Consider the following 9595-nt stretch of genomic DNA (forward strand, 5'->3'; position numbering starts at 1 on the left):
TTGCCAGTCCTCTCTGGAGTGTGGCCTGTTCACAGTGTGCACAGTGGAACCTGGGGTAAGAGGGTAGGGAGAATGCTGGTGATGACTAGTCTCTCCCCCTTGTGTGCCCAAGGGAAATAATGACCAGAGACGAACAGGATATCCTCTGTCACACAGCAACAAGCAAACCCCAGATCTGCTGAGCCCACGCTGCCCTCTGTCTGCTCTCTGCTTTCTTGCCCTGGCTGACAGATTAAGGTGACGCCAGCCCAGTTTGTTAATGCCGTATTTCCGGGCTGTAGTCTGCAGGGGCCTTCTCAAGCAAATGGCCACTCTGCAGACACTGGCTTGGAGGGTGCGGTCGGGACTGGGGTTTCAGCAGGGCCATGGCTTGTGGGTATCTTATGTTATCAGCCTTGAGGGTGCTAGGAGTAGCATCCTCATCTCATTTCCGGTATTACTGGACCCAAAATTCTACTACTGGAGAGTCTTTCTTTGGAGATAAGTGTTGCCCTTCTTATTCTTTCTAATGTGGGTATTCCTGGGAGGAGTTGCGCATTAAAGCCTTGGGGAAGTCTGTAATAATGTCTCCCCATGTCTGTTGAACTCGTCACTCTGTCGGCTCATCTGATTTCTCACAACAACCCAGAGACGCAGACAAAGCAGGACTCACTCTGTCCATTTTGTAGCTGAGAACCCAGAGGCTCCAAGAAGTGAACTCCTCCCAAGTCTCCTGGCCAGTGAGTTCACAAGCCGGACTGGACATTTGAGCCCCCTCTGTACCCTAATGGGGGATGGGGGGTGGGGGTTAGGGAATAGGAGAGGAGGGCTTGAGGGACCAGGGGGTGGGGGGAGGAGTGAGAGGAGGAAGGACTGTGGTGGGGGCCACCATGCCACCATTGTTTCCCCACCTATTTTGGCAGCTTGGAAGGTCGGTTCATTTATTCATTCATTCATTTCTCACAGCCTCCTATGGTGGACTAGTTTTGGGATGAAAGACCTGTTAGTGATCTGCTGTTTCACAGACTGGCCCTGTGATCTTAGCTATAATTAGGGAGTGAAACAGTCTCTTGGGGTTGATGTGGAGCATTTTAAAGCCATCACAGGGGTTCTTACCTAACAGTGAGAGAAGAGAAAAGAAATGTGGAAACGAGCTCACTATGGAACTTTCAAATGGAGATAGTGCCATGAAGGAAACAAGCAGGGCAATGAGTTAGCAGCTGGTGGGACACAGGATCTACTCTGGGAGGGTGGTCAGAGAAGGCCTTGCTGAAGAGGCAGACTATTAGGCAGACTCCTGACTCTGTGGGGAGCTCCAGGGGAAGATCAATGCAGGCAAAGGGACCAGCAGGTGCTAAGGTCCTGGGGTAAGATCAGAAAGGAAACCAGCACTATTGGAGGATAGAAGACAGAGCCAGGAGTTTGGTTCTGGTGTAGTATGACAGGAAAGCCATTTAAGCCATTGGGGCCATTATAAAGGGGAGTAGCATAGCTTCATGGAGGAGAGAGTCTGGTAACGCAAGAGTGGCAGCTGGGAGATCAGAGAGGAGGCAACCACAGCATCCAGGCAAGAGACCAGGACTAGTGCAGTGGTAGTTAAAAATGGTGAGCAGTAGTTGGATTTGGGACATATTTTGGGGTAGATCTGGTAAGACTCGTTGGTAGATGTGAGGAATGATGGAAAGAGGGATAGCGACAATAGATTTTGGACCTGCAAAGTCTCCCTGTTGAGACTAAAGGATCCTTAAGGACTGTTTCTATGCCAGATTCACCATTTCATCACCCTTGTGCCTAGTGCAGGGTCTGACAGGATGAGGTTCTCAGGAATGGCTTGTGGTGTGCAAATATGAGTGAAGAAGTAAGGAAAGTTTCCTGGAGATAAGAAAGCTTGAATAGATGAAAGGAGGAATTAATACTGCCATAAAACCTCCCTAAGGTACAGTAACATCCAGCCTCTCCCTAAGTGGGTCACATGGAATAATAATCCTTTGCCCTAAACAGTTGTGAGTTGAATGGTTTGGAGACCAATGTGCATTTTGCCTCCGTTTCTGGAGATTCAAGATGTACACTGGGTCAAGTAAGGGCTCTGATAAGTCCTGCACAAAATATCCTATTGAACTTGGGTGAAGCCAGCATTACTGATTACCGTGATCAGACTTCACTGATCACAGGGCCTTTTTGGCTGGTGTCCTTATTAACATCTGAACACACTTCAAGAAAGACTCTGTAGGCCAGCCCCTCTCATATCTACTCAGCTTCTCGCTGTTACTGAAGAGGGTCAGAGGGTTTTAGTGCTCTCCCATACTTAGCTCTCAGGAAGTCACTCTGTGGTTGAGGATTAGTCTGAAGAAGGTGCCATCATTAGCATCATAATAATGGCTATCCCTCACTCAGTCTTCAGCCTGGGCCAGGCACTGTTTCCATGCATCTTTTATTCAAAGCTTATAGCAGCCCTTGGACTCGGAGTACTGTCACTGCCATTCTGTCCTTGAGGAAAGCAAGACTTGGTAGGATTTGGTGGCTTGCCCAAGGTCACACAGCTGGAAAGCAGCAGAATGAGGAGATAGTTGCAGGAAGGTTCCAGAATATCCCTTTCTCCCAGCCTGACCACTACCCTATCCTGTTACAGACTGGGATCCCCTCCCCGATCTATTGCAAACCTTGGCCAGGCTGCACTGATGGCCCCAATTTGGTGTCTGCATTGCTAGCTTGAGTCTGGCCTCCCTTGGGCAACCAACCCTCCACCCCGCCCCCAACCACCACTGAGCTGATACTGAACATTTCAGAATTGTGTGGAACTGGAGATTTTTAAACAGGAAACTGGTATAATTTTGGCTAGGAGCTCAAGCAAGAGGGAAAAGCTCTGCCAGGCATAGCCACATCCAAAAGAAATAGAGAGGGAGGGTTTAGGATTTCAAGTTTGTTCATTTAAGGGATATTAAGACAAATAAAAGATTTTTATTCAGCTCTGTCCGTGTTTGTCCGTTTCCTGCTTTTCTAGTCCCCCTCCTTCCTCCTTATTGAATCTAGTGGGGAGCCCAGCACAGTGAAGCCCCACCTCCCACCCTGGCCTTTGTGACTTGGCAGCTTGTGCCTTGCTGCCCACCCCCCCCCAGGATCTGTCCCAGCCCATCTCCCCTCCTCTCCTTCCCCCTCTCCCTACCCCTTTGGTTTTTATTCCTTGGGAGCTCCCCAGAGATTGGGCCATTGTAGGGGCTGCCGGTGTGGCGAGGACACAATGGAACTCTTGTGAGGCTGTAGACCCCTCCTGCCCTTCCCCAGGGGCCCTGTGGAACATTCCTCAGCCTTGCCCAAGACCTCTCTGAACCCTGTCCCCTTGGAAAACCAGACTAAACCGGTCTGGTGGGGAGAGTGATTTTTCTCTGTCTCAGGAGCCTGTCCCCCACCCCACCTCACTGCCTTGCACATCCCACACCCTTGGTCCAAACACCACAACCACAATACAGCAGCAGCCTTGGATTTAGCAGTTTTATTAGATCAACCAGTTCATTCTTCCTTGGGCTTTCCCCAAGCCCCACTCCATTGCATTTCAGGTCCACAAACATTTCTCCAAGTGGTGAACAGGCAATGGTTCCTTGGTGGGGCAGAGGCACTGTGTGGACCTAGATAGATGACCACTGCCAGGCATGTTATAAGGAGCAGTGCTTACTCAGAGTTTGTTATATGCCAGCTGTGACATGACATAACCACTGCTATTGCTCTCTTCTTGGAGAAGAAACTGAGGCAAGGAGAGTGATGCTCCCTGCCCAAGGTTCTGGTCAGCTAGTGAGAAAGTCAGGATTCAAAGCCAGGCAGGCTGCTTGCGGGGCTATTCCTAGCCATGCACCATATGCTCAGCAGGTGTTTGTGAGCCAGGCACTCTTTCCCACCAGAACAGCATCCTCCCAGGGCCCATGCTTGAAGATTCATGACTCCCTTTTGGATCATGGTCTTCAGGATGCCCATTTTGATGATGGAGAAACTGAGGTTCAGAGAAATGAAAAGAATTGCTGGGGCCCCGCACAGAGCTCATGGACCTGGCAGATGGAGGGTGGGAACCACTACGGGCTCACTGAATTTCATCTAAGCCCTAAGCTCAGCATTAACACTCAATCCATGTGCTGTGGATGAAAGCCCACTTAATGCAGGAGACCAAGGCCGGTCCCACACAATCCCCTCTCTCTGTGAGAACTGGCCGCATGTCCAGGGCTTTTCCTGACTGAACTAAATCCCCTTCAGAAGGGCTTGTGTTTGTGCAGCATTGGGAAACTTTGCTCAAAGTATATTTGTGACTGATCACCCCACAGACCTTCTACCTGGGCTCTCTGGTGGGATTCTAGGTAGTATCTGTCTATGGAAGTTTCTGGTCTCCTCACCTAGGCCAGATATCCCCCAGACCCCATGTGTCCCCCCACCCCGAGAAGGGGCTTCCCAGAATTGGGGGTGGGTATGGGCAGGGACGTCTCAGGCAGTCTGTTAGATCATAAATTGGGGCTAGCTGCAGAGATACCCCTCGCAGAGGCACAGCGTCTGCCTGGAAGTCTCTCCTGGGTAAGAGGAGACTCCCTAAAGGCTGCCCTTGCTCTCTGCCCTGTGGGTGCCTTGCCTGGGCTTGGGGGCTGTGGAGGCTGCAGGGGCCTGACCACAGCCCAAGGCCCTCAGCCCATCACGGGTGGGGCCAGAGTCAAACCTCAGCTCTTCTGACCCCTAGTCTGATGCTTTTTAAACTACATGTGCTTATTTATTTTTAAATTACATCCAAATAAGAAAAGCGGAATTATTGAGACCGAGTGGTTGGCACATCAAAGTTCATTGTCCTATAGCTCTCTGTTTGACACTTTCCAAATTATCAGTTAAAATGATAAACTAAATATTACCTCCATAGAAAGGCCTCTGAGTGAAAATAATATATTGCCTTTCTTCTCTACAGTCACTTCTTTGCTGCCTCCACAAAATTTAGGAGAACTCATAGTTCTTTCATTTCCTGCCTGTCTCGGTGCAGTGTGAGTTCCTATGCTGGCTTTGTGGACTGGTGTGTCGATGTCTGCTAGTACACAGCCGGGCATAGAGAAGGCACCAAGCAGATACTTGGGGAATAAAATAATGTCGGTTAGACATCTGGAGAACTACACTAACTTTAGGATTTTGGTGGGGGAGAAAGGGAGAAAATAAAAATGTCCCCACAAGTTGGGGTACTTCTGGGCAGTTGTTAACAGTGTGGAAGACAGAAAGAAACCACCTGGTTTGCAGCCCAGTTCCAATTTTCCTGTGACCATCGGATAGTCTCTGACCTGCTCAGGGCCCCCACTTCTTCACCTTTAGAATGGCCATCATAGTGCTTCTAGTGTAGAGCAAGACAGCCATGCAGAGCCTCCTGGCCCATACCAAGAACTGCCTCCATGGTTAAACTCGTTGCCCCAAGTCCCTGTCTGCCTGTAGAGTATCTGTGGGAGTGTCATTTAACATCCTGGACTGTCGTAGCTGCCCTCACGATGCGGCGTTTTTGGTGCCTTATTTATCTAAAGGAAGTAGCTGAACCAGGCCGCCCCTCAGGGTCCTGGGCTTTGGAGAGGCACTGCTTTCCTCCCCATGGAAGGTTTTTCTTCTGACATGGCTCTGGTTGAAAGGGACCCCCATTATGTTGCCCAGAGTCTGGGGCCCACCTTCCTTCTCCATGGATACAGGAGAAATCCAGCTGGAGTTATCACTGGTTGGGGTGGGAAAGAGGCCTGGGAGCACCCGTGGGTTTGGAGCAGTGGAGTGCCTCATGAAGATGTGCTCCAGGGGCCACCATGCCTGGGTGAGGGACAAAGCTTGTGGCCACAGATCCAACAAGTGCAGATTAGAGGCCGCCTTGATCTCTTCCTGCCACATGACTTGGAGTCAGGACTCCCCGCCTATGCCCCCATCCCAACTGCGCTCTGAGAGCCTATTTGCACCTCTGCAAACCTGAGGGGCTCATCCCAGACTCTGATGTGCCTGTGAGGGATAGATGTGTCCGGGGAGAAAGGGCCAGCTCTGTGCCTGAGGGATGAGGTCTGTTTAATGATCTGGGTGCCCTCGAGACCAATGCTCTTCCTCAGCAAGGCCCGGGGCATGGCAGGCTGCGGACCGTGCAGTCTGGTAGAAGTTCTGCCGTGGCGGGGGTGCTTGCTGAGTGCACACAGGGCCTTTCATTTACTGCCTCTCAGGTCACCTTAATGCCCTTCCAAGAGATCCTGCCTTCCTTCCTGTTTTATACATGAGAAAATGGAGACAGGAAGATGGAGTAGCTTGCCCAGATTACAGAGGTAGTAAGAGGTAAAACTGGGATTTGAACTCAGGCCCAGGTAGCCAGCTCTAGACTCGAAAACCCTCATGGTAGTTTATTCTTGCATCTAGTAAAGTGTTGGAAAAAGGCAGAGGCTCTCCTACCCTCTGCTCCCTCCATTTTCTATGTAAACTCCCTTTTTGTTCTTAGAGCTGTCTTATTAGGAAGGGGGAAGGTCCCTCACCAGGCAGAAAAGGCCCCAGAGCACTGGCATGTCAGTTTGGGAATACCAGTGTTGGGTAGACCTCTGGGGGTCTTTGATGGGTCGGGACCCCTTCTGGAGAGGGAGCAGCAAATACAGTCTCTGTGGTGTGTTCAGGGACCAAGCAGAGCAGAGCCGATGTGGCTGGGCCGGTGCCGCGGGCTCTGGGAGATAGAGTGAGAAGGTGCGGTGGGGGTGCAGATCTTTGAAGAGGTAGGATTTCTTCTAATTGCAATGAGAAACCTCCAGAGGGTTTTAAGCAGAGGAGTTCCAGGTTCTAATTTGCATTTTAAATAAATCTCTCTGGCTGCTGCATAGAAAATGGATTAGAGGGGCGAAGATAGAGCCAAGAGATCTGAGTTGTGGAGACAGAAGTCAGGACTGTGCACCCAGAAAGGACCTGCTGGGAGTGACATTGCTCTCTCTCTCTCTCTCTCTCTCTCTCTCACACACACACACACACACACACACTCACACACACACACACACACACCTTGCTTCTGTCAGAGTGGATTTAAGAACGTGGAGGAGAGGTGGCTTGGTGGGAGGTTATGGGAAGTGGGGGTCTACAGATTGAGAGTAATACCAGGACATCTGACTGGGAGGTAGCAAACCCCAGTTTGTCCACACTGGTCCCCAAAATAATGGAAGAGAAGAGGAGATGGTGAAAAAAATTATACTGAGGACTTCACTAGGGAAGCCCTCCTGACTGCTCAAACCTGGTGATGATTTTATTACTGCTGTTGTTCATATTGCTTTCTAATGTTATTATTTAAACATTAATTAGTAATAAAACATTATTTTGAATAGCATTAAAATAATGCTGCTAGCTTAACATTGAGCTGCTATGGTAAACTAGTACACCAACCCTTAATGGTCAGGGACAGTGGTGGGGACAGTGTATGGGGAGTGGAATGGTGGAGATAATTTCATTTTTACCACCCATTAATTGAGTACCTGATGTTTTCCAGGCCCTACTCAGCAACAATGGGATTTCCAGGCATTGAAAGTTATTCACTGGTCTCTAAGACCATGTTTCTTTCCCCTGGGAATTCAGCCTCCTAAGAAAATAAAGGGAGTTATTACAGACTGCAACACAAGGTAGGTTACGAATAGTGCCCACAGCAAAATCCACAAGGATAGTTAAGGCTTTTAGAGGACAAAAGCAGGAGAGAGGTAGAGAAAGCATGGGACAGCATGAGGTATATGTTTTCAGTAAAAAAGGAATAATTTCTTTTAGTGGTAATTCTGGGAAGACGTAGAGGAGTAGTGAGATACTAAATTGGAGGATAGGTTGTGGCCAGATTATAGAAGTTCTTGAATGCTGAACTTATATTTAATTGTTCAGCTTTTGGGAGGCTTTGAAAGTTTTGGATCAGGCCAGTGATCTAGGGATTTTGCACTGATAGAAGTGTAGAGGATGGACTGAAGAGGTAAGAGACTAGAACAACTTGTCTACTGCAAAAGTCTAGGCAATAGAAGATGTAGGCCTCAGTGAAGCAATGACACTGGGGTGGAGATAAGGGGGAAGACTTAGGAGGCCATGGGAAGATTCTGTAGGATTGTGGAACAAACTGGTCGAGGCATGAGCAGAAATGATGATGTCTTTTGGTCTTTGAGTTGAAGCGCCTAAGAGATTGTTGGGGCTGCTAAGGAAAACAATGGGATTTCAGAGGATGGGGAAAGCAGCTAGTTAGAGGGTCCAGAGAGATGATGAACTCAGTTTGGGGCAAAGAAATTACGATTCTTACCCCATCACCCCTCCTACATTGGAATCCCATTCCAGGAGTATTCTCTCAGCGCTTAGATGGAAATTTGACGGACATTTATTAAATCTTGAAACAAGAATAGAATGTTGCCAGCCCAGAGCCTACCAGTATGACCTTTATCAGATTACATTGTTATTCATATTTATCCTGCTTCTTTGTTGTTTTCTGCTTCTAGATGTTGAATTAACTCAGAGCCACAAGGCAGGGGCTCCATCAGTTCTTTTTCACTCCTGTGGATCCAGAATATAGCACACTGCCTGGCAATAAAAGAGTTAAAATATTTGTGGATGGAAGAAACAGAAGAAGGGAGGGAGGGATGCCTTATTCATTTCAGCTCAGCCTAAACCTAGCCTTTGGAAGCCCCTTAACTATTATTTGTAGATCAGTGTTCAGTGGATGAGTGACGCTTGGCAGGCTGAGGTTACAGAGCTCCCCTCTGGTAGCTGCCATGCATGCAGTGGTGTGTTTATCTTTAAGGTTTGGATCTAAATTTTTCTTTCAAGTCTGAAGGCATTTACAAACCCCAGCCTAAAACAACAAGTGGACTGTATTTCTGAAGAGGGATTGTGGACAGGGTGAAGGGAGAGGAGAAAGCAAGAGACCTCTTTAGTACCCCTCCCTGATGATATCTGAGCTAGAGGTTACAGCTGGGGGGTGGAGGGGGGTGCCTGGGGAAGAAATCAGTTTATGGGAAAATAATAGACCACCTCCTGGTCAGTTGTGTTCAGCAGCAAAAATCACTGCCATCCTGGTGGTGCATCGCAAGTTCCTGTCTGGCGTCTTGGGAGTGGGAGTGGGCCCTCCCAGCCACAGGCGTAAGAAGCCCAGCATTGTGCATTGTCTAGCCCGGAGAAGCAATGCTGGTTATCACTTTCGTAACAGTTGAGTCTAATCGATGTCTGGGTGGGAATCCTGGGTGGCCAAAATAAAAGGCCAGCTCTAAGTGGGAGCCTCAGATGTGTGCATCTATCCAGAAAGCCAATGAGAACACTCAGAGAGACATGGCTAAAGACAAGTGGCATTTCTGGACACTTTCCACAGCTCTGTATGATACAGAAGTTAAAAAAATAAATAGCTTTCACTAAGGCAAATACAGTCTCAGAGATTTTCCAAGTGTTCAAAATAAATGAGAGAAGGTTTGGGAGTAGGATCTGGGTGTGTACCTCATGTTCTGGCTTCTGTTTTCTAGGAAGCTACTGTTCCTGTCAAGATAAGATCTAGAGCCAGGCTGGAAGTCTTGAGTTTTAGTTTGGGTTCTGAGATTCAGTCATTGTGGGAACCTCAGCTCAGTGGCTTGGCCTCTCTGGGTTTTCGTACTTTCCTTCAGTATTAGTT

The sequence above is a fragment of the Manis pentadactyla genome, chromosome 9, assembly GCF_030020395.1.
Source record: "Manis pentadactyla isolate mManPen7 chromosome 9, mManPen7.hap1, whole genome shotgun sequence".
Classification (NCBI taxonomy): Eukaryota; Metazoa; Chordata; class Mammalia; order Pholidota; family Manidae; genus Manis; species Manis pentadactyla.